Source organism: Ovis aries, chromosome 2 (assembly GCF_016772045.2).
Source record: "Ovis aries strain OAR_USU_Benz2616 breed Rambouillet chromosome 2, ARS-UI_Ramb_v3.0, whole genome shotgun sequence".
Lineage (NCBI taxonomy): Eukaryota > Metazoa > Chordata > Mammalia > Artiodactyla > Bovidae > Ovis > Ovis aries.
Genome location: NC_056055.1, coordinates 167,022,036 through 167,046,806, shown reverse-complemented (window position 1 = coordinate 167,046,806; position 24,771 = coordinate 167,022,036). Strand labels below are relative to the sequence as shown.

General features: G+C 38.4%; 1 protein-coding gene across 4 annotated transcripts in view; it reads left to right on the top strand.

The window, feature by feature from the left end:
* Positions 1 to 17,600: 17,600 nt before the first annotated feature.
* ARHGAP15 (Rho GTPase activating protein 15) overlaps positions 17,601 to 24,771 on the top strand; it is a 700,830-nt gene continuing 693,659 nt past the window's right edge. For 3 of the 4 annotated variants that reach the window (XM_042243922.2, XM_027964991.3, XM_027964992.3), the window contains exon 1: positions 17,601 to 17,705. The gene's annotated coding sequence lies outside the window, so the exon portion shown is untranslated. Of the gene's footprint in view, positions 17,706 to 21,480; positions 21,541 to 24,771 lie in introns of all 4 variants that reach the window. The other variant, XM_060410067.1, reaches the window with a different exon arrangement.

Here is a 24,771-nt window from a genome sequence, read left to right as displayed (position 1 = left end):
ATGAGATACCATTACACCTGTCAAAATGGCTATCATCAAAAAGACAACAAAGATGAGTGTTGGTGAGGACATGGAGATTGCACTTAACTCTGTTGGTGGAATTGTAAATTGGTTTAGTCATTATGTAAAGCTGCATGGAATTTCCTCCAAAAAATATGCAAAAAAAAAAAAAAGGCAATTTCACTTCAGGTTATTTATCTGAAGAAAATGAAAACAGTAATTAGAAAAGATAGCTGCATTGCTATGTTCATTGCAGCATTGCTTACAACAGCCAAGATACAAGCAACCTAAGTGCTCATCAATAGATGAATCGATAAGGAAGGTGTAGTATATGTACACAGTACAGTGTTACTCAGCCACAAAGAAAAATAAAGCTTTGCCATTTGTGACAACACGGATGGATCTAGAGCATATTCTGATAAGTAAAGTAAGTGAGACAGATAAAGATAAATACTGTATGATATCACTTACATATGGAATCTAAATAAACCTAAACAAGAAAGCAAAAGGATGTGAAAAGAGGTTTATAGGTACAGAGAACAAAAAGGGTATTTGCCAAATGTGGGGATATAGGGGGATGAAATAAAGGAAGGGGATTAAGAGCTACAATCCTTCAATTATAAAATAAATAAGCTATGGTAATGCAATATAAGCATAAGCAATATGGGCAATAATCTTGTAATAACTTTATATAGGGACAGATTTTACCAGACTTATTGTGATGATCCTTTCATAATGTATGCAAAAGTCTCAAATCACTATGTCGTATAACTTAAACTAACATAATAGTGTATATCTAGGATATTTCAATTTTTTAAAAAGACAATAATTTGGAAAGACAAATGCAGCCCATGATCATTGCAGGATAGCTTCATTTTTAAATAAAAAATTACTTAATAACTGACTCTAGAAACATTAGTCCTAAATTGTAGCAACTGCCAAGTTCTGTGGTAAATACCCCCATCATGGCCAATTTCAAATTACCAACATGATGTCACAGAACACAGCTTGAGAAGATAGGTTTTATTTGACTCTTGTCAGGTAGCATCACTAAGAACAAAGCTAGTGGAGGTGATGGAAATCCAGTTGAGCTATTTCACATCCTAAAAGATAATGCTGTGAAAGTGCTGCACTCAATATGCCAGCAAATTTGGAAAACTCAGCAGTGGCCACAGGACTGGAAAAGGCCAGTTTTCATTCCAATCCCAAAGAAAGGCAATGCCAAAGAATGCTCAAACTACCACACAATTGCACTCATCTCACATGCTAGTAAAGTAATGCTCAAAATTCTCCAAGCCAGGCTTCAGCAATACGTGAACCGTGAACTTCCTGATGTTCAAGCTGGTTTTAGAAAAGGCAGAGGAACAAGAGATCAGATTGCCAACATCCGCTGGATCACGGAAAAGGCAAGAAAGTTCCAGAAACACATCTATTTCTGGTTTCTTGACTACACCAAAGCCTTTGACTGTGTGGATCACGATAAACTGTGGAAAATTCTGAGAGAGATGGGAATACCAGACCACCTAACCTGCCTCTTGAGAAACCTGTATGTAGATCAGGAAGCAACAGTTAGAACTGGACATGGAACAACAGACTGGTGCCAAATAGGACAAGGAGTACGTCAAGGCTGTATATTATCACCCTGCTTATTTAACTTCTATATAGAGTACATCATGAGAAATGCTAGGCTGGAAGAAGCACAAACTAGAATTAAGATTGCCGGGAGAAATATCAATAACCTCAGATATGCAGATGACACCACCCTTATGGCAGAAAGTGAAGAGGAACTAAAAGCCTCTTGATGAAAGTAAAAGAGGAGAGTGAAAAAGTTGGCATAAAGCTCAACATTCAGAAAATGAAGATCATGGCATCTGGTCCCATCACTTCATGGGAAATAGATGGGGAAACAGTGGAAACAGTGTCAGACTTTATTTAGGGGGTCTCCAAAATCACTGCAGATGGTGATTGCAGCCATGAAATTAAAAGACCCTTACTGCTTGGAAGAAAAGTTATGACCAACCTCGATAGCATATTCAAAAGCAGAGACATTACTTGGCCAACAAAGGTCCGTCTAGTCAAGGCTATGGTTTTTCCAGTGGTCATGTATGGATGTGAGAGTGGGACTGTGAAGAAAGCTGAGCACCCAAGAATTGATGCTTTTGAACTGTGGTGTTGGAGAAGACTCTTGAGAGTCCCTTGGACTGCATGGAGATCCAACCAGTCCATCCTAAAGGAGACCAGTCCTGGGTGTTCTTTGGAAGGAATGATGCTAAAGCTGAAACTCCAGTACTTTGGCCACCTGATGCGAAGAGTTGACTCATTGGAAAAGACTCTGATGCTGGGAGGGATTGGGGGCAGGAGGAGAAGGGGACTACAGAGGATGAGATGGCTGGATGGCATCACGGACTCGATGGACGTGAGTTTGAGTGAACTCCAGGAGATGGTGATGGACAGGGAGGCCTGGCGTGCTGCGATTCATGGGGTCGCAAAGAGTCAGACACGACTGATTGACTGAACTGAAATGAACTGAAGGTGGCTTAAGCCTGGTCCAGCACACTAGTGGACAGCTTCATCTATCACTCATACCTTCCATTTGTAATATAGTTCATTGGAAAATTGGAAGGCTAACATTTAATCTGTAGATGGCAAAATAAAACTTACACCCAGGATGATAAGTGCCAAGTCATCACAGAGAAATCAGAGTCCTCTCTGACTGGTGAATACAGGATTTATACATTACCGTATTTATTAAAATAAAGGATACAGTGTCATCAGTCAAGAGCTTTATCTACATTCAAACATGCCTATCTCGATAATTTACCAGCATGTTTCTTCAAAACTCAGCTCAGAAGAATTTCAGCTTATGTAAGTCATGCCTGAACCTAACTTTCATCATAATCAACCATTCTCTATTTTGCATTTCTGTTACATCCTGGTCTTTTTGTCAAGTCAAGGAAATCGACTTTGGCTTTATCTCTGGCTTTATCTCTTTATATTTTGTTCTCCCCTATTGTCTGTATTTCCTTCCTTTTTTTTATTCTTTAACATTTTATATCTTTTTAGGACTTACTAGGATTTTCTTCAAGTCTATCTTCCAGTTTACCATTTTTTTCCGCACCTGTTATTTACTTTAATATGCCTTTTGAATTTTTAATCTTACCATGTTTTATTTTGTCTCACTACCAAATTTTACCTGAGAAACAGAAGGTGGAAAATTATAGTTTCTGGCTTAGAGTTCAAGATAATAGGTAAATTGGCATAAAGTAATAAAGTGGAAGTATCAGACATTTTACATCTGCATTAATTTTAGAAAATGAAAGGAAAAGTTTACCACCTACAATGATATCAAAGTTTCAATATTTGTCATCTATTCATTAGAAAGTAGATATACATTTTAAGGTTATTTCAGTTTTAAAGATGTAAAATACAAGTTGCTGATATATTCCATGAAATACAATGTTTTTTCCATAAGCAGTTTTTACCTAGAAGTCATTTTTAGTTTCTAGTTCAATTCTATAGACAGGAAATTAAGACAAACAATAAAGATTATAAACTCGCCGATTCATAGAATTGGTTATTTTTCAGTTAGATAAAACAAATTATATTCTATCTATGATGATGTAAATGATCCTTCTATTTTAAGACTGAAAAATTTAATTGAAGCAAATTGTTTGATAGGTTATGTTGCTTCTTAACTGAAGAATATTTATTACATGCTCAAATCTACTTTCTAAGAGTTATATCTGAAAAATAATTATGTGAATAATTCAACCCTTGATTTATAATGATATATATTTATCAAGGAAAGTCATATAATGCTGGAATATTTCAGTTTGAAGGCATCATAATATAGGACTTCCATTCTAATTCATGATGCAGCATGGGTATAGTTACTATGGTAAAATTAAAAAAGGATCATCTTTCTACTGCTAGAAAAATTCTCTGGTAATCAAGAACATGAGACTTTCCTAGTGGCTCAGCAATAAAGAATCTGTGTAATGTAATGGATGTGGGTTCAATCTTGGGTGGGGAAGATCCCTGGAGAAGGAAACGGAGACCTACTCCAGTATTCTTCCCTAGGAAATCCCTTGAACAGAGAAGCCTGGTGGGCAACCGTTGATGGGGTTGCAGAAGAGTCAGGTATGACTGAGCAACTAAACAATAAGTCAAGAACTTAAATCCTTCATATGCATTTCTAAAGCTTTATATTTGGTTATAAAAATGTCATTTTTTTAAATGGAACTCTGGTATTTCTGTGGGAATCGATTTCATTCCTAATTTTTGTATTCAACTGAAATATACTCATTTTGTAGATTTTTCTCAGATTGAGCATGATCTTGAATTCTGAGGAATCATTTTTATGCTGACTTTTGCAGATGGTTGGTGATCTTTGATACGCAGTGTCATTTTCACTGTGAAAGCACCTTATATGGATGGATCTGCATGCCCTCTGCCTTGAGGAAGTGTTTGCTACATAGCTGTTTTGCTGCATGGTTGGTTTTGCATTTGCTTCTTCCAGAGGCCACCTGGTTTCAATGGTTTAGAGTTTATACGAATTTGCAGACTTGGGAGTCTCCAGTATCTGAGAAAATATCATGTATCCGGATCCTTAACATAAATCAGTTTTTAATTTTTCACAAAGACCTTTTTTTTTTTTTTTTTAATCAAGGACGCAGTATAGATGAGCTTCCTAGTTTTTATCTATTCTAGTTTCTCTTTTGTGGTTGCCATAGCCATTGGAGGGTCCTATTTTTCAGCAGGAATCAGTTCTAACTGCCGGCTTCTGAGCAAGTCTAGTGCAATCTTCATTTCCTTGGTGACCATGAAAATCTCTGACCCCAGGGACTACCTGCCTCCTCTATTTGTCATAGCAGCATCCTGCAAGCTTACTCCTTTAGCTTCAGATTTCATTTTAAATCTTATCTTTCAGTTAGTTTCACTTGCTTTTTCTGGGATGCTAAGCCATGTGTTTGGAGAAGGCAATGGCACTCCACTCCAGTACTCTTGCCTGCTAAATCCCATGGATGGAGGACCCTGGTAGGCTGCAGTCCATGGGGTCACTGAGGGTGGGACATGACTGAGCGACTTCACTTTCACTTTTCACTTTCATGCATTGGAGAAGGAAATGGCAACCCACTCCAGTGTTCTTGCCTGGAGAATCCCGGGGATGGAGGAGCCTGGTGGGCTGCCGTCTATGCGGTCGCACAACTAGGACACGACTGAACTGACTTAGCGTTAGCATAAGCCACGTGTTTCATAGGAAGTCTTTCCATTTTGTACATACTCCTACAGCATGAACTGCATGTTTTGTAACTAGCTTACTTCTTTCCTCTTTCTCTCCCTGGAGTAATATACTCCAGGATTTTCAAATAGAGTTGGAGACTAGGACCTGGGACCTGTCTATGTAAAGATACCTAGAATCTTAAGGCAGCAAAAGTATGTTCCTGAGCCAGGAGCCTAAAGACATATCTTGCCTACTTAAGTCGACAGAAGAAAAACAGCCTTTATCTCTGTTACAATATCCAAATAAGCAAGATGGAAAGAACAAGCCAAGATGTGATGACAGCGTCTTGATAGAAGTGAAGGGGACAGAGGGAGGTGAAGAATTTTATAAAACTTCTAATTTCCTAGCACAATTACTAGCACAATGTGCATAAAAACGATCGTTTCTTACTTGGCATTCAGTTAAGTTAAGTTCAGTCGCTGAGTTGTGTCCGACTCTTTGAGACCCTATGAATCTCAGCACGCCAGGCCTCACTGTCCATCACCAACTCCCGGAGTTCACTCAGATTCATGTCCATCTAGTCAGTGATGCCATCCAGCCATCTCATCCTCTGTCGTCCCCTTCTCCTCCAGCCCCCAATCCCTCCCAGCATCAGAGTCTTTTCCAATGAGTCAACTCTTCGCATGAGGTGGCCAAAGTACTGGAGTTTCAGCTTTAGAATCATTCCTTCCAAAGAAATCCCAGGGTTGATCCCCTTCAGAATGGACTGGTTGGATCTCCATGCAGTCCAAGGGACTCTCAAGAATCTTCTCCAATACGACAGTTCAGAAGCATCAATTCTTCGGCACTCAGCTTTCTTCACAGTTCAACCGTCACTTCTATACATGACCACTGGAAAAACCATAGCCTTGACTAGACGGACCTTAGTCGGCAAAGTAATGTCTTTGCTTTTGAATATGCTATCGAGGTTGGTCATAACTTTTCTTCCAAGGAGTAAGCATCTTTTAATTTCATGGCTTCAATCACCATCTGCAGTGATTTTGGAGGCCAAAAAATAAAGTCTGACACTGTTTCCAATGAAGTGATGGGACCAGATGCCATGATCTTCGTTTTCTGAATGTTGAGCTTTACGCCAACTTTTTCACTCTCCACTTTCACTTTCATCAAGAGGCTTTTTAGTTCCTCTTCACTTTCTGCCATAAGGGTGGTGTCATCTGCATATCTGAGCTTATTGATATTTCACCCAGCAATCTTGATTCCAGCTTGTGCTTCTTCCAGCCCAGCGTTTCTTATGATGTACTCTGCATATAAGTTAAATAAGCAGGCTGACAATATAGAGCCTTGACATACTCCTTTTCCTATTTGGAACCAGTCTGTTGTTCCATGACCAGTTCTAACTGTTGCTTCCTGACCTGCATACAGGTTTCTCAAGAGGCAGGTTAGGTGGTCTGATATTCCCATCTTTTTCAGAATTTTCCACAGTTTAATGTGATCCACACAGTCAAAGGCTTTGGCATAGTCAAGAAAGCAGAAATAGATGTTTTTCTGGAACTCTCTTGCTTTTTCCATGATCCAGCAGATGTTGGCAACTTGATCTCTGGTTCCTCTGCCTTTTCTAAAACCAGCTTGAACATCAGGGAATTCATGGTTCACGTATTGCTGAAGCCTGGCTTGGAGAATTTTGATCATTACTTTACTAGCATGTGAGATGAGTGCAATTGTGCAGCAGTTTGAGCATTCTTTGCCATTGCCTTTGGGGGGGGGGCGATTGATATGAAAACTGACCTTTTCCACTCCTGTGGCCACTGCTGAGTTTTCTAAATTTGCTGACATATAGAGTGCAGCACTTTCACAGCATCATCTTTCAGGATGTGAAATATCTCCACTGAAATTCCATCACCTCCACTAGCTTTGTTTGTAGTGATGCTTTCTAAGGCCCACTTGACTTCATATTCCAAGATGTCTGGCTCTAGATGAGTGATCACACCATCGTGATTATCTTGGTCATGAAGATCTTTTTTGTACATTCTTCTGTGTATTCTTGCCACCTCTTCTTAATATCTTCTGCTTCTGTTAGGTCCATATCATTTCTGTCCTTTATCGAGCCCATTTTTGCATGAAATGTTCCCTTGGTATCTCTAGTTTTCTTGAAGAGATCTCTAGTCTTTCCCATTCTGTTGTTTGCCACTATTTTTTTTGCATTGATAGCTGAGGAAAGCTTTCTAATCTCTTCTTGCTATTCTTTGGAAATCTGCATTCAGATGCTTATATCTTTCCTTTTCTCCTTTGCTTTTCACTTCTCTTCTTTTCAGAGCTATTTGTAAGGCCTCCCCAGACAGCCAATTTGCTTTTTTGCATTTCTTTTCCATGGGGATGGTCTTGATCCCTCTCTCCTGTACAATGTCACGAACCTTATTCCATAGTTCATCAGGCACTCTATCTATCAGATCTAGGCCCTTAAATCTATTTCTCACTTCCACTGTATAATCAGAAGGGATTTGATTTAGATCATACCTGAATGGTCTAGTGGTTTTCCCTACTTTCTTCAATTTAAGTCTGAATTTGGCAATAAGGAGTTCATGATCTGAGCCACAGTCAGCTCCTGGTCTTCTTTTGTTGACTGTATAAGGCTTCTCCATCTTTTGCTGCAGAGAATATAATCAATCTGATTTTGGTGTTGACCATCTGGTGATGTCCATATGTAGTCTTCTCTTGTGTTGTTGGAAGAGGGCATTTGCTATGAGCAGTGCATTTTCTTGGCAAAACTCTATTAGTCTTTGCCCTGCTTCATTCTGCATTCCAAGGCCAAATTTGCCTGTTACTCCAGGTGTTTCTTGACTTCCTACTTTTGCATTCTAGTCCCCTATAGTGAAAAGGGTATCTTTTGGGGGTTTTAGTTCTAAAAGGTCTTGTAGGTCTTAGAACTGTTTAACTTCAGCTTCTTCAGCGTTACTGGTTGGGACGTAGACTTGGATTACTGTAATATTGAATGGTTTGCCTTGGAAACGAACAGAGATCATTCTGTCGTTTTTGAGATTGCATCCAAGTACCGCATTTGGGACTCTTTTGTTGACCATGATGGCTACTCCATTTCTTCTAAGGGATTCCTGCCCACAGTAGTAGATATAATGGTCATTGGAGTTAAATTCACCCATTCCAGTCCATTTTAGTTCGCTGATTCCTAGAATGTTGATGTTCACTCTTGCCTTCTCCTGTTTGACCATTTCCAATTTGCCTTGATTCATGGACCTGACATTCCAGGTTCCTATGCTAATTGCTCTTTACAGCATCAGACCTTGCTTCTATCACCAGTTACATCCACAGCTGGGTATCATTTTTGCTTTGGCTTCATCCCTTCATTCTTTTTGGAGTTATTTCTCCACTGATCTCCAGTAGCATATTGAGTACCTACTGACCTGGGGAGTTCCTCTTTCAGTATCCTATCATTTTTCCTTTTCATACTATTCATGGGGTTCTCAAGGCAGGAATACTGAAGTGGTTTGCCATTCCTTCTCCAGTGGACCACATTCTGTCAGACCTCTCCACCATGACCTGCCCATCGTGGGTGGCCCCATGGGCATGGCTTAGTTTCATTGAGTTAGACAAGGCTGTGGTCCTAGTGTGATTAGATTGACTAGTTTTCTGTGATTATAGTTTCAGTGTGTCTGCCCTCTGATGCCCTCTTGCAACTCCTACCATCTTACTTGGGTTTCTCTTACCTTGGGCATGGGGTATCTCTTCACGGCTGCTCCAGCAAAGCACAGCCGCTGCTCCTTACCTTGGACGAGGGTTATCTCCTCACCGCCACCCCTCCTGACCTTGAACGTGGAATAGCTCCTCCAAGCCCTCCAAGCCCACACAGCCACAGCCCCTTGGATGTGGGGTTGCTCCTCCCGGCCACTGCCCCTGACATCGGACGTTGCAACGGTGCACAGAGCACTGCCAAGAGAAGCTACCCAAAGTCCGAGGTCGGGGCAGAGGCCGAGAGTGCCAGGCTGCGACAGCACAGGAGCAGCCGAGAGGAGCTACCCCACTTTGCATTCAGTACCCTACAAAATCTTGCCCTCATTGCCTGCTTTTAGGCACGCATGTCTCTTTACTATTCTTCAAACTGACAAGCCTGCTGTAACATTGCGTTTACTCTGTCTCTGCTTGGACCACGGTTCTACCTACATGCATCAGGTTTCTCCTTGACTTTTTTCATGTCTTGTGTCGAGTCACTTTGTCAGGAATATCACTACTGAAAACCCTATACTTATCCACCTTCATCTAGATTCTCTCATTTTTCTCTTGTTTATATGAATTATCTATGGATTGATGTCAAGATTGTTCCTTACCTTTCACCTACTCAGGGTCATTGTTTCTGGGAGTATCCCTTTTACATGTCAACATTAATAAATTTTCCTTCTCTGCTGCATCACTGCAATCAGCATGTGCAAAGTGAAGTGAAAGCTGCTCAGTCATGTCTGACTCTTTATGACCCCATGGACTGTATGCTGCTGCTACTGCTGCTAAGTCACTTCAGTCGTGTCCAACTTGTGCGACCCCATAGACTGCAGCCCACCAGGCTCCCTGTCCCTGGGGTTCTCCAGGCAAGAACACTGGAGTGGGTTGCTATTTCCTTCTCCAGTGCATGAAAGTGAAAAGGGAAAGTGAAGTCGTTCAGTCGTGTCCGATTCTTAGCAACCCCATGGGCTGCAGCCCACCAGGCTTCTCCGTCCATGGGATTTTCCAGGCAAGAGTACTGGAATGGGGTGCCATTGACTTCTCCATGGACTGTATAGTTCATGGAATTCTCCAAGCCAGAATACGAAAATCAAACTGTTAGTATTCTCTGTTTGTCACCTTTTTCCCCTCAAGGCATTGCATACTTAACTTCCTTTTAGATTACGATTTCTTGGAAGAGTTGTGTACATTCACTATTTTCCGGTCTTGCTTTACTATCTCCACAGTTCTTACTACTCTTGTACATTATTAATTAATGTGATTTTACTCTTGTTTATTGTCTCTATCACCTCTCAATGACATTAAAATACCTTCAAGAAATTATATCCTTAGAGCCTGGTGTTGTGTCTAAATACCAAAGTAAATATCCCAAATATATTTGTTGAATGAGTGAGTATTGCGTACATACATTTTTCCCCCCTACAACAGTATAACACTTGGTTGCAAGAGATGTCACATTTATTTTATTTATCTTTTTATAAATAATTTACGTTCCTGTTCTCACCAACTTTACAATTAAATTCCCATCATGATTTATGCCCCGATCCCAATTCTACCATTCTACATCTAAGTTTCAAACTATATAGGACTCCCTGTTGCTTCCACAGTCTTCGGGGAAGCTCTTTGGGTCATTATGAGTGTCACTGAAATACTTCTTGTCTAAGTTCAGGGGCATAATTTAAAACAGATAGTTCTGATGCTTCTGGCAAAATATGGGATATGGAGATGTATCCACACTCTACCACAGAAGTCTCACGATGCTGAACTCTTTCACACTTTATTGTCTCTCTTAAAACCTCTCAACTCCATTTTCTTGCATTCTAATTCTCGCTCCTACTTTATTTACAAAATTGCTGCAATCAGGAGAGAATTCCTACCGACCTCAAAATACTACATATTTGTAACCTGTCTGTGTCCTCTGGCTTCATTTCCTTTGCAATGAAAGTACTGCTCATGTTTTCAGCCATGGCTAAATCCATAAAACTACTTGTGCCTGAGATCCTATTCCCACTCCTCTGCTTAAGAAGTGTATCATAACACTTTCCTTTCTATCTGGCATCATCAATATTTCTTTCTACAGGATCATCTTCATTTATTTTACTTCTATTATTATTTCCTATTTACTTCTAGAGTAAAACTCCAAAAGGATATCTGTACCTGTTGTCTTCAATCTATTAAAATAAGATTTTCTCATCCATATCTTACTAAAATTTTTATCAAGATTATAATAACCTGTATGTCACTGTATCGAAAGGTAATTTTGGACCTTTCTTTTTACCTGAGTTTTCAGTGGCATCTGACAATTTATGAACCATTCATCCTTGAAAATATTTTCCCTTGGCTTCCAGGACATCAAAGTCATTTTTCCTCCTGCCTCCTTCCTCCGAGACTACCATGTCTAAGTCTCCTTGACTCTCTGTGAACCTATGGACTGTAGTCTGCCAGGATCCTCTGTCCATGGGATTCTCCAGGCAAGAATATTGGAGTGGGTTGCCAAGGCCTTCTCTAGGAGTTTTTCCCAACCCAGGGATCAAACCCTCATCTCACAGGTCTCCTGCATTGGCAGGCGGGTTCTTTACCACTAGCACCACCTGGAAAGTACCCCACCCTCGGCCCCTCAGACCTTCATATCTAACTGCAAAATAATCAACTTCATCGAGATGGTAATAAGCACTTCAAAGTTATCATTACTACAAGTCAACATGCCCCAGTGCACCAGCTCTTCTGAAGACTTTTTTGTCTCATTTAATAGAAACTCCATTCTTTAGCTGTTCAGGCTGTTCAAAAGGAAATGGCCATTGGATCCGTTTTCAGAACACATCCAGAATTTGACCATTTCTCCATTATACTTGTTACCACCAGTTTGGTCCAAATCCCAATCATTTATGCCATGGATTACTGCAATAGCTTGCTAATTGGTCTCCCAGGTTCTATTCCTATCGCTTTGGTCGATCCTTCATACAACTGACAGAATGCTCTTGTAAAATCGTGAGTCAAATTATTTTAATGTTTCTTACTCAGATTTTTCAAAAAGAGAAGGAGAGACCACATGGTCTGTGCCTTATTACTTTTCTGACACTACTCACTATACTACTCTCTCTCACTTATCCACAGTCGCAATGACCTCTATGCAGCCTTTTAACATCCTAGACACACCCTTATCCAGAGTCCCTGCACTTGACACTCCCTCTCCCTGAAATACCCACCTCCCACCTCTAAATCCACATGGCTACAACCATCACTTTCTTTAAATCTTTACTTTCCTTGCTGAATCCTCTCTTCTCATCTGACCTTCAATCTTATAGCTTCTGAACATTTTATGTTCCATTTCACTGCTTTAATTCTTCTCATTAATAAATTATTTTATTTTTTTCTAACTAACATACACATACCTAAAGCTTACTATATTCCCTGGTACATAGCAAGCCTTCAATAGGTAAACAGATGCTGCCCCCAGATTACCATGTTCATCAATGCTGGACAGCTTCTTGCGAGTGGAAACAAGCTCTCCTCCAATGCAAGAAACCCATTTCTGTCTCCCACTTTTGTCACAGGAAATCGAAGTCTTTCTCAGTATAAATCAAGCCTTTCTTCTCTACTGTCTCTTAGCATCTAACTCATAACATCTTTTTGGAGGGCCTGGAAACTTCTGGGTTTTCCGCCCTAATTATACACAAATGCCCAGAAACAAGTAAATATTATCTGAGTGACAAAAAACAAGACCTAAATCAGTTAACTTGTTGTGATAAAGGGGAGAAAACTTCTTTGTGAGGGATTTGTCTGAAGCTGATGCTTTTGAACTGTGGTGTTGGAGAAGACTCTTGAGAGTCCCTTGGACTGCAAGGAGATCCAACCAGTCCATTCTGAAGGAGACCAGCCCTGGGATTTCTTTGGAAGGAATGATGCTAAAGCTGAAACTCCAGTACTTTGGCCACCTCATGCGAAGAGTTGACTCATTGGAAAAGACTCTGATGCTGGGAGGGATTGGGGGCAGGAGGAGAAGGGGACGACAGAGGATGAGATGGCTGGATGGCATCACTGACTCAATGGTCGTGAGTTTGAGTGAACTCCAGGAGTCGGTGATAGACAGGGAGGCCTGGCATGCTGCAACTCATGGGGTCGCAAAGAGTCGGACACAACCGGGCAACTGAACTGACTGATGTTATACCAGAACTGGGTTGCTGGAACATAGTGCATGCATATAGTTTATTTTGCTATTTTATTTTTTTGCCAAATTGCTTGTCAGAATAGCTTCAGCTTACAGTTAGACCATCAGTGTAAGAGAGGTCCTTTCTATAAATTCTCATCCAGATTTTTGCCATTTCAATAGGAGCTACTTCAACTTCTTTTTACAATGACTACTGGGGTGTTGTACATCTCTTTACATATTGATGGATATTAGTGCTGACCTTTTCATGAATCATTTATTCAAATTAATTTCTTAATTCCCATATGGATTTCCTATTGACTTGCACAAATCTTTTGTGAATCTATGCATGTTCTACCAATCTGCTATTTTTCTGTAACTTTGTCTATACTATTTTGTAATTAACAGAATTATTTAATTATTATACAGTCAAGTCTGTATATTTTTTCTCTTTTCCTTTTAGGGATACTGTTTACAAAAGTTGCATTCTGCAAAAATATATTTCTTTATTATATTGTATCAACATTATGGATTTACCTTTCAAATGTAGATTTTATTCCATCCAGGGTCCATCTTTGCTTGTGGCGTGATGTAGGAAACTCAACAGTTTTCTGTGATTTAGTGAATGTGTCTTACCAGCATCATCTACTAATCAATCTGTTCCTTTTTGTTTACTTTATGATGTCATCTTTGTCATATATCAAGAACTCAAATAAATACGATCTGCTCTTGGACCAGTATTGAAATGTTTTTTCAATACTATGACTTGGACTATGTTGATATCTGACCAGTAAGTCATCAGTCTTTGCTGTTCTGTTTCAAAATAAACTTAGGTATTTTTTGACATTTGTTTTTCTATGGAAATTTTGGGAATAGCTTGTTATGTTTCTTAAAAATTCAACTGCAATATAAATGAGATTTTATTGAGTCTATCTGCTGATTGACTTGGACAAATTGATGCATCTTCAGTGTTACTTTTCTCATTTATTCACATAGTGTATTTTTATTTATCAATTCTTTCAGTCTCTTCAATATAGATTTAAATTTAGAGAACTTTGGAGAGATCTGACTTTAGCATGAGTGCCAAGAATGATTTCCACCTGCTGAGTCTATCTTTCCTGTCCATGAAGAAGCAAAAAGAAACACAAGGGGTGAAACTTGTCCACAGTATTATTTACATGAGTTGTGTTGAATAAAATGTAGTTAGGAAATAACATAGTATTTTAAAACAAAGACTGTGGGATCAGGGCCCTTGGTTCAACTCCTGGCTCTATTGCTTACTAACCTGTGCAACTACATAACCTCAGTTTCCTCATAAAAGAGAGAGAGAGGAAAAAAAAAAAAAACAGTACAATAATATTGGTTAATTCATAAGGTTGCTATGAGGATTAAATAAAAGGATAAATGTAAAAGGATTAGTACACTTCTTGGCTTAGAGCAAGTAGTCAAATATTAAACACTGGAAAGGCTGAACATACTGAGTCACAAGTGTCAAAGTCTAAACTAGAGTAAATACATCTCCTCTAGCCACAAAACCCAGATACATCACTGCCTAAGTTACTCCCTTCCCATCTTATATAAAAAATCATGCTTTGTCTCTGTTTGACACCTACTTATGCATGATGAAAAATAAACATTGAAAATTTCTATTTTCAAGTAGATGTTTGTGTTTATTTCCCATAAAGATACATTGGTGTTTTATATTTTTTTCGTATTCCAATATCATATAGTACCTACGTAAAAGGAATGGTCTATATCCCTTGTTCTACATTTCTGAGCCTGACTTAGACTTGCTGTTTAGTCGCTAAGTGGTGTCCAACTCTTTCGCAACCCCAGGGACTACAGTCCACCAGGCTCCTCTGTCCATGTGATTTTCCAGGCAAGAAAACTGGAGTGGGTTGTTGTTTCCTTCTCCAGGGGATTTTCCTTACCAAGGGATCAAATCAACGTCTCCTGAACTTGCAGGCAGATTCTTTATCACTGAGTAACCAGGACTTGGACTTACAAAGGGTAAAATCAAGTAGGATATACTGAATATTTTTATGCTTCTTGGGAGGCAGCAGCATTCCCAGCTCATGCTAATATCTGCCTATCTTTACTATGTACAAAATATTTAAATCTATTTTTTTTCTTTTTCCTTTTTTCTTTTGAACTTTTTATTTTGTATTCAGGTATTGCCAATTAACAATGTTGTGATGGCTTCAGGTGGACAGAAAAGGGGCTCACCCATATATATACATGTATCCATTCTCCCCCAGATTCCCCTTCCCATCCAGGCTGCCACATAACATTGAGCAGAATTCCAAGTGCTATACAGTAGATCCTTGTTGGTTATCCATTTTAAATAGAGGATTGAATTCTATTTACTTTTTGTTGGAGGAGGTAGCTGGGAGAATGTAACCTCCGCTTGAACCACAAACTGGGCCAAGGCAGTCAGCGGCTCCTCCCCTCCTCCTCTGACCTGGAATGTATGTTTCTCCCACTGTTCCCATAGTGGGAGCCATTTTTAAGGACAGAGCCTGAGAGAACAATGCGTTGTTGGGACTGCATGGACTATATGCTTAACTGAACCCAGTTAAGTCCTCTAGATAAAATTTTTTAAGATTATGGTGGTGGGCAAGTACAAAGATTTATTTGTAAATAAATAAATAAGGTGGTCTTACAGCCACCTAAGACGACCCTTGTATGTGAGTTCCCTTGCTTATTTAATCTGCCATCTACCAGACTGGTAGGTGGTGGTAGAGATGAAGAACCTGCCTATCAATGCAGGAGAAATAAAGGGATGCAGGTTTTATCCTTGGGTCAGGAAGATCCCCTGGAGGAGGGCATAACAATTCACTTCAATGTTCTTTTCTGGAGGATCTCATGGACAGAGGATCCTGGCAGGCGATAGCCCACTGGGTCGCAAAGTTGCCAAACTCAACTGAAGCTACTCAGCTCGCACACACCATTCTAGATGGGTCTGTCTCTTTCTTCGTTCTTTTCTTGCTCTCAATGTATCGGGCCTACTTTCAGATTTCACCTGGGAAGCTTTTGAGTATACCAACCAATAATTTTATTCTGGGAGATAGATATTTTTATTTGCATATTGTATTATAGAGACAAGTAACCTGAATTTCAGAGCATTTAAATGACTTGACCAAGGTTAAATAAACAGCAGTGTCAGAACTGAAGCCTGAAATCCGATTTCCTCACTTTCAGTATCATGTCGTTTCTATTTTCTCCACAACGTTGAGGAAAGTTGAGTACAAACTGTCAGGGCTCTAAAAACTTAAAAAGGTATATCCTGGAATGACAATTGACAGTAAGTTTTACAGTAGATCTGAAATATGATTTTAAAAATGAGAGTCCTAGAGAAATTAATTTGCAGGAACATGCCATGCTTATCTTGGGCCATAAATACCAAACATATTTTTAAAGATTTTCTTTATGTGTGCCAAACATTCCACATCACTGAGAACTATTACACAGATTTCTAGTCTAATTGGTTTTATGACAAGAGATTCTCATTTAATTTTCTCAGATATTTGGAAGAAAAGCTTTTCCTTTCGTGAAGATCCTACAAATCTCACAAAACCAGCCAAGCTTGGACATCCAGGAGCTTATTCTTAAAACTCCATGGTTCAATAAAAACACACACCCTTTAGCCATTCTGAGCTTCCCACTCCCACCCCAATGTGTCTTGGACTGGTTAAAGTTTGACATAGATGGGCACACAGCAGCATGCCAGAAATGATACCCCTTGAATCCTTTATTCTTTCTTTTTAAGTCAGGCCACACAAAAAGTCATTCAGCCAGATCAAAAGCTCCTCAGCAGATTTCAGAACTGCTTAGGAAACAGAGAAAGAACACACCAGAAAGAGAGCCACCACCAGAGCAAATGTCACGGTTGCTCTAGATGAGTGCCTCTCACCCCCCAGGTGACAGCAGGGCCCTGGGCTGTATTCTCCCAAGTTCTAATGCAGGCTGTCCGAAGCTGCATGAACTTAGTAACAGAACATCTCTGTTTGGGCCCCTCCATGAGTCACACAGAAGCACCATCTCTGTCACTGCCAGTGGCTTCCTGGCTTCCCAAGCCAATAAACAGAGCCTTCCGAAGGCATATAGACCTGTTCCAGCCCACTGAGGAGAGCAGGCTTTAGGCTTAAAGCCCTTGCTAGAAGGCAGAGAAAGAGGAAGTGTCCCCAAGGCTTAGCAGACTGCTCCTCCCCCTCCTAAAGTTTTAATTGCACATTTTGCCCCATTAAATCTGAACTGATGAAACCTTTACAACTGTGGGTTGTCTGAAAATTGAAAATCACCTTGGAAAACAACAATATCGTTGACTATAGAAGGCAATTTCTTCAAATCAAGTAATGATGTGATGTGTGTGGTTAACTGTATCTGCGCAGGAAGTGGTTTTATTTAAAAGTTTTTCCTGCTCACTCCACCCCGCCCCTCCACCGCCACGCCTTTTATTTTTTTCCTCCAGTACTGAAATTAAGCAGCATCCAACCTAGGCCTACTCTTACGACATGTGACTTGACTTGACTGTTTTTCGTTTTTGTTGAAAGAGTCATTAACAGAAGTTGATAAAAGTTTCAACAACAAGTCGGCACTGAGAGAAAGGTAAGTGAGTTTTACTTTGTATTAAACATGCAATTTAAACTTGAAAATATTTGGCAGAGTAGTCTATGCTTCAGTAGCAACATACAAACCTTTCCAACAAAATTGTAACATTTTCACTTGTGACTGAAACATCAATTTGTTTCCTTTGGTGTAGAGAAGAATATTGTTTTTTAAATTTGCAATGGTTAGATTCTAAAGTTTTTAAAAGATATTACACTAAGATTTTATAGGAAAATATTAAAAACAGAGTAAGGTAAACTTTTAGTTTCAAAGTGCTTCAAATACTAACTATGACAGAAAATATGAGACTTTGTATCTTTGCTTTATAAAAATGTGCATTCTTCATGATCTAGAGAATAAAGAGAAAAAGCCATTTTGTAAAAATAACAAATAGCATCTGAATCGCATGCAGCATGAAAGATAACCACTGTAAAGTATTGTATTAAAGTTAGCATGAGAAACCCTTGAAAAGGCGTGGTTTATTCAATCTGTAGTCTATTAAATGGCTATTAAAAAGCAGGAAGCTTTCAAAATGCAAAAGAAAGCTCTCTAACATGACATTCGATATTTTTCCCGTAAATTTTATTTAAGATATAGGGTGAAATGAGGGCAAGTTTCTATTTCATAAGTAAAACTCTGCATTTAAAAGAGAAGTCACAGATGACTTCACAGAGGATTACTTCTGGGAAACAGGCAAATTAGAAATATACTTCTGTTATTTAGGTAATTATATAATTTTCTTTCTTTGAGAGTTCCAAAACAATAACCTTAGAAATTAAAATAATTTGTTAATCATAAACTGAGAAGAACTTTTCTTTTATAGCGACTTCTTGCCTTTACAGAATGTCTTTGTGTGCTGTAACATATGCATGAAAATTATAGAAGTATTGCTAATCTCAGAGACAAATACCTAAAATAAATCTGACTGTAGATTTTCGAAAGAATTTTAATAAAAGCTCCAGATATGACACACTCTTCCATAATATCATTTTTATTGTACTGTTGGATGGGGGATATGATGGCCCCACAACACTATTTTTTTATGTTATTAAAAAACGGTTACAGGGTTGATAAGTGGCAACAATTTTCTTTTCTTTTATTGTCTTCTATTGAAAGACTCATATAAATGATTTTTGATGTGGTCAATTTGGTAGGAAATTATTAGTTACACTAGTACACTTCATTTCAAGATCTCTTCAATTGTCAATACTGACGCTAGCTACTTGTTGACTATTAAAATGATCTTGGAAAAAACAGAGATTAGGACTTGATGTTCAACACATTTTTTTTTGTTGTTAGAGTATAAGAGAACCCTGCTAACATTTATTTGCTTTGATATTCAGATTAGCTTTTTAATTTGCTGCATTTCCTCACAATGGAAAGCCTTATTTAAATTTGTCTTCAATATTATGGTTCTGAACCTCTACATCTATAGAAGCTTTATAATTCAGATAGTTTTGGTTGATATGTTATTACTTTATTTCATTTTAATATAAAAGAGCATCACATGAATAAACATATATAATACTTACACGTTAGCAATAATGAATATCTACATAAGCATTTGGTACTGAAAAATTCCACTACAGTTTTTTAAAAGCCAAATTCTTTTTTAAATGATTGTTTCTTGCAGAAACTGTTAAATCAAAATGCAAATATTTTATGGAGTATGTGTAAAATTAAGAATTAATTAAACATATTTATTATGAAATTATAAAGAGCAACAAGTAGAGATGATAGACATGTAAACTAAGATGCTCTCATTTTGTAGAAACCAGTTATGTGTTATCTCTGGAATGTACAGATCAAATCTTAAGAGAGTAAATTACAAATGAGTTATTATAAGTTATTATTATGCACTTTAAGTGAATAAGAAAAAATTCTGATGAAATAAAAACAAGGCAGAGGATCTCATCTGGAAAGTAATTTTTTAAAGAAAAATATGCTCTTCCACTTGGGGCTATGATTCAGCAAAATTCTGAAAGGCTTGATATTCCTTCTTTTATTCTTTTTAAAAGCTCTATTCCAGAGTGGCCTATTCTGTCCCTAACTCAAGGTCAACCATCCTTGGTACCTAGAGAAACAGACCATACTTTTTATTTCTTTTTTCCTTCCCATCACACTCCCACTGTTGTTAAAAAATGTACACATCCTATTTTCCAGAAGTTAGGGCATCTGATGAAAAGAATCCATGCTCACAAGAGAAGACTCCAAAGCTTTGTTTCTTGTAACTTGTAATTCAGGACTCCCCTCCCTCCCAGTAGAATTTTAATAAGTTCTCTCAGCAGACAAGATCCAAGGGAACAGCTAAATATTGAGGACTCGGTCTCAAGTAAGGAGACTGATGCCATTACAAATAGTTTTGGGGAAATACTTGGGGGATAAAGAGTGTTTTGTTAACTATTCATCCTGTCTCTGGCAATTAAACCCAGAATATCCTGAGAATGTTGTACATGAAGGGTCCATCACAGAGATATCTCCATTTTGTTAAGATATACCTAAAGAAATATATATGTTTCTTGCAGTGGATGAAAAATAATTGTACTATATTTTCAAGGTATTTTGCTATTCTCATACAATTAGAAACTAACCTAACCCAGTATTTTACACATGTATTTTAAATATCATTTAATATCCTGAATACTTTGGGTACCATATTTTTTGTACTACAAGATAATGTTATATAACTAAATTATAAAATGTACTTATGATTATTCTAAATTTCAGCTTATAGTAGATAAAACACCTTTGTTTGCAAATGATAGAAAATAAGCTAAAATTACCCTAGGCAATAGAGGTAGGCACTGATTTGTATAACTGAAAATCCAAGAAGAGAAAAATCAGGCTGGACCCAGCAGCTCACACAGGATTACCGAGATCATTTTCTTCATTCCTTAGCTCTTGTTCTCACTTTTCTATAAGCACTCTCTGGCAGAAGCGCATACTAACTTGACCAGGAGGCTTCAGGTTTACATCTCACTCGTTCAGAAAGCTTTGTACAAAAGAATGTCTTTCCTCCAACACCACAGCAAAGATACCTCAGATTAAGATCTGACTGAATAAAAGCGGGTCACGTGACCATGCTGAGCTGCTCATTGCCTTTGAGACTTAGATACTCTGAGTGACCAGGCTTGGTTAACTGGCTCACTCTTGCACTGATGAGCCACCTTCCCCTGCAACACATGGAGTCTCAGCTGAAAAGAGGGGGCTACACACTGAGGAACTAAAATTCTTCCCTCAGAAGAAAGGGAACTTCATATCTTAGAGGTGAAAGCCATAGAAAACCATTACACAGCCACATAAGGTAACATTTAAAAGCATTACTTGGGATTTCCCTGCTGGTCCAATGGCTAAGATTCCTGGCTCCCAATGCAGTGGCCTCAGATTAGATCCCTAGTAAGGGAACTTGTGAAAGTGACTTCACTTTCACTTTTCACTTTCATGCATTGGAGAAGGAAATGGCACCCCACTCCAGTGTTCTTGCCTGGAGAATCCCAGGGACGGGGGAGCCTGATGGGGCCTGGTGGGCTGCCGTCTATGGGGTCGCACAGAGTTGGACACAACTGAAGTGACTTGGCAGTAAGGGAACTTGATCCTGCATGCTGCGACGAAGACCTGGCACAGCCAAATAAATAAATATTTAAATAAGAACAAAAGTGCTTCTTACTTAAACTTGCTAAGCTCTGCAGTCAGACAGAAACAATATCAGTTTAAAAGTAGGTCTAAATGAAGCAAATGTTTTAATTAAACTGAATTTTAAAATATTTTTCAACAGCCATTCCTATGTGCTTCCCAGGTGGCTCAGTGGAAATGAATCACCTTCAATGCAGGAGAGGTGGGTTCTGTCCCTGGGTAGGAAAGATCCTCTGGAAGGAAGCGATGGCAACCTACTCTAGTATTAGAGCTTGAAAAATCCCATGCACAAAGGAGCCTGGCGGGCCACAGTCCATGAGGTCCCAGAGTCAGACACAACTGAGCTACTGAGTACACACGCACTCCATGTATAAACCCTTGCCCCTCAATACTTACCTTCTAAAAGCTTATAATATAGCTGTTGTTGTTTACTTGCTTAGTCATCCCACTCTTGGCAACCCCATTGAGTGTAGCCCACCAAGCTCCTTTGATCATGGAATTTCCCAGGCAAGCGTACTGGAGTGGGTAGGCATTTTCTTCTTCACAAAATCTAGTAAAATCATTATATTAATAATTATAATGGCAACAAAATTTATCAAGTACCATAAAAAGATATGAGATGTTCTATTAGGATTCAGAACTTCATCGAACATTTTTGTCTTCCTGTTATATGCCAGGCAATAAACTAGAGAATTTTGCACACATATCACTTACCATAGTCAGAAAAATCAGGACAAAATTTTTGAATAAATATGTGTACAGTAGTTCCCCCTTCTCCACAGTTTTGCTTTCCACAGTGTCCACAATCAACCACAGTCCAAAACTATTGAAGACAAACTTCCAGAAATAATCATCCATACATTTGAAATCGTTCACCTTTCTGAAGTAGCTTGAGGAAATCTCTCCCTGTCCTGCTCCTGCGAATCAGTCCGAAGTCTAGCGTTTCCTCGGTAACTCACTCCGCAGCCATCTTGCTTATCAGATCCATGCTCTCCTGGGTTTGAAGTTTCACGTTTGTTTTGGAGTCCCCCTTATTTCACTTAATACTGGCCCCATAGTGCGAGAGTAGTGCTGCTGACCTGGTTGTTTGGACACGCCAATGAAAAGCCCTGCGTGCTTCCCCTAAGTGAAAGGGTGTGAGAGAAAAAATATATATATGTCGAGGCTAAGATTTACAGTAGGGACGAACCTAAATCTTCTATTCATGAAATTGTGAATAAGGAAAATAAAATCCTGTGTGCTTTGCTGTTGAACCTCAAATTGCAATAGTTATGACCACAGAGCATGGTAAGTGCTTACTTAAGATGAAAAAGACATTAAATTTGTACAGTAAAATCATTTGTGTGTGTGAGACCACTGTACACACAATTTTACAATATGTTGTTATAATTGTTCCATTTTATTAGTAGTTGTTAATTTTTTCCTGTGACTAATTAACTTAACTCTATCATAGGTTTGTATACTAAGAAAAAACATTGGGTGTATAGGATTTGGTACTGCCTGTAGTTTTGGGTATCCATTGTGGCTCTTGGAATGTATCCCCACGGATAACGGGGTGCTAATGTGGTAGTTTCCAGAGAAAGTTAGAACTGGGGAGATGAGAAACATTCTAAGGGAGAGGAAAGAAATGCGTCAAAGGACGAAAACATGGAGTAACAGAAATTTCCAAGGCAGAGTGAGTTGTCTCCTGCTGGTAGTGACAAGTATACTAGTAAGAGGTTGGGGCAGACAGTTTGAGATTCTAATAGAGTGAACTTGCTGAGCAGATCATGACTGTATAGTATAGATAACTAGAAGGTTGTTGAGCAGGGGAAATCCCTGATTGGATGGCCATAATTGCGTCTGGATGGGCTATGTATCATCAGGATTTGTTTACTCCTTCCATAGGCCTTACTGTTGATGATATACTGTTTAGGTTGGTTTGGAGAAATGCTTGTCTTCTATGAAGAGAGGTTCTAATATAGGCTGTGCTTATAATGTTTTGTTTTTTCTTCTATATTTTGGAACTTGATTGGTTGTTTTTAATTTTGAGAGTAAGTAACACAGTGAAATGGTTTGAAAACAAAACCTAAACATTTTAGTGAAAATCTTTCTTATTTTCCTGCTTCTATATCTCTGTTTTTTCCCACCTTAACCCAACAAGTAACCACTTTCCATAGTTTTTTTTAATCCTTTTATACTTTTTTTATGCAGAAGCATACATGTATATACACTCGTATGTGTGTAAATATCTTTATTACATTAAAGGTAGTATGCTATATATATCTCTTCACTTTTTTTCTTTCAGTAATATCTTGGAGCTATTTTAATTATAAAGATAATAAACTGTCTAATTCTCTCTCTCTTTGTTTATAGCTGTACTGTTTTCCACTGTGTGGATATATTGTACTTAATCTAACCAGTCTCTTTCTTAAAAGAGTCATGAGTGTTTTAATTTTTTTTTTGCTGCTGCAAAGAATGCTTTAATATAATTGTGTACATTTGAAAATATATCTATGGAATGAATTCCCAGAAATACTGTGTTTTTATAAGCCAAGAGATAAAATGGTATTGATAGTTATTGCCAAACTGTCCTTTATGTTAGTTGTAAGTTTTCGAACTTCCGTCAGCACTTATTGAGAGTGCTGGTGGAGGCTCCGTAGCTTTTCTAGCAGATTGTGTTACCAAACATTTCAGGTTTTTCCAGTCTGCAGAAAACTGTGTCCTTATATAGTTTTATGTAATATTTCTGTTATTATGATTGATATAAGCTTGTTTTTTAAAAGGTTAGCTGTCTTGTTTGATTTTTTCTTCTTTTTTTAATTAATAACAGAGTGTATCCTTTCTCAACTGTATAATTAAGGACCAAAATCTTAGTTAAGTTCAAGGCTAGAATAATATATTAAAGGAAGTAGGGAATTGAGGCTAGTGTATATAAAATATTCTGTTTATAAAGCTTGAGATAGGCAATAGCTAAAATGAGGATGAAATATGAATGTTTAAGTGAAGGGAAAGAGAAAAGAAATGAAAATAAAGAAAAAAAATTTATATATATTCAGATATCCAACAAGGTCTCAGGGGATACAGTACAGATTGGTGTAATCACTAGCTCAAATAGATAAGTTAACCTGAAACAGAAGGAAGAGCACTTTAATGAGTGTGTACGTAGATGAATTGAATGTAGAGAAGATGAAGTGAGGAGAGGAAGTGGAAGGAACACTTTCTCCGTTGATTCTATCTTCATTGACGTGGTAGGAAAGCACATTTGATGAGAGAGAGTATTTAGAGGATGCCAAAGAATAGGCAGACTATCTTATTTTTAAAAAATCAGTCTTGTCAAAAACATACAACTGTGAATTTTAAAATTGATTTTTCTCTTTCGATGGGCATCAGCCCAATTCAATTCCATAAATAATTTTGAGCTCCAACTAAGTACAGTGTATTATGCTAGGGA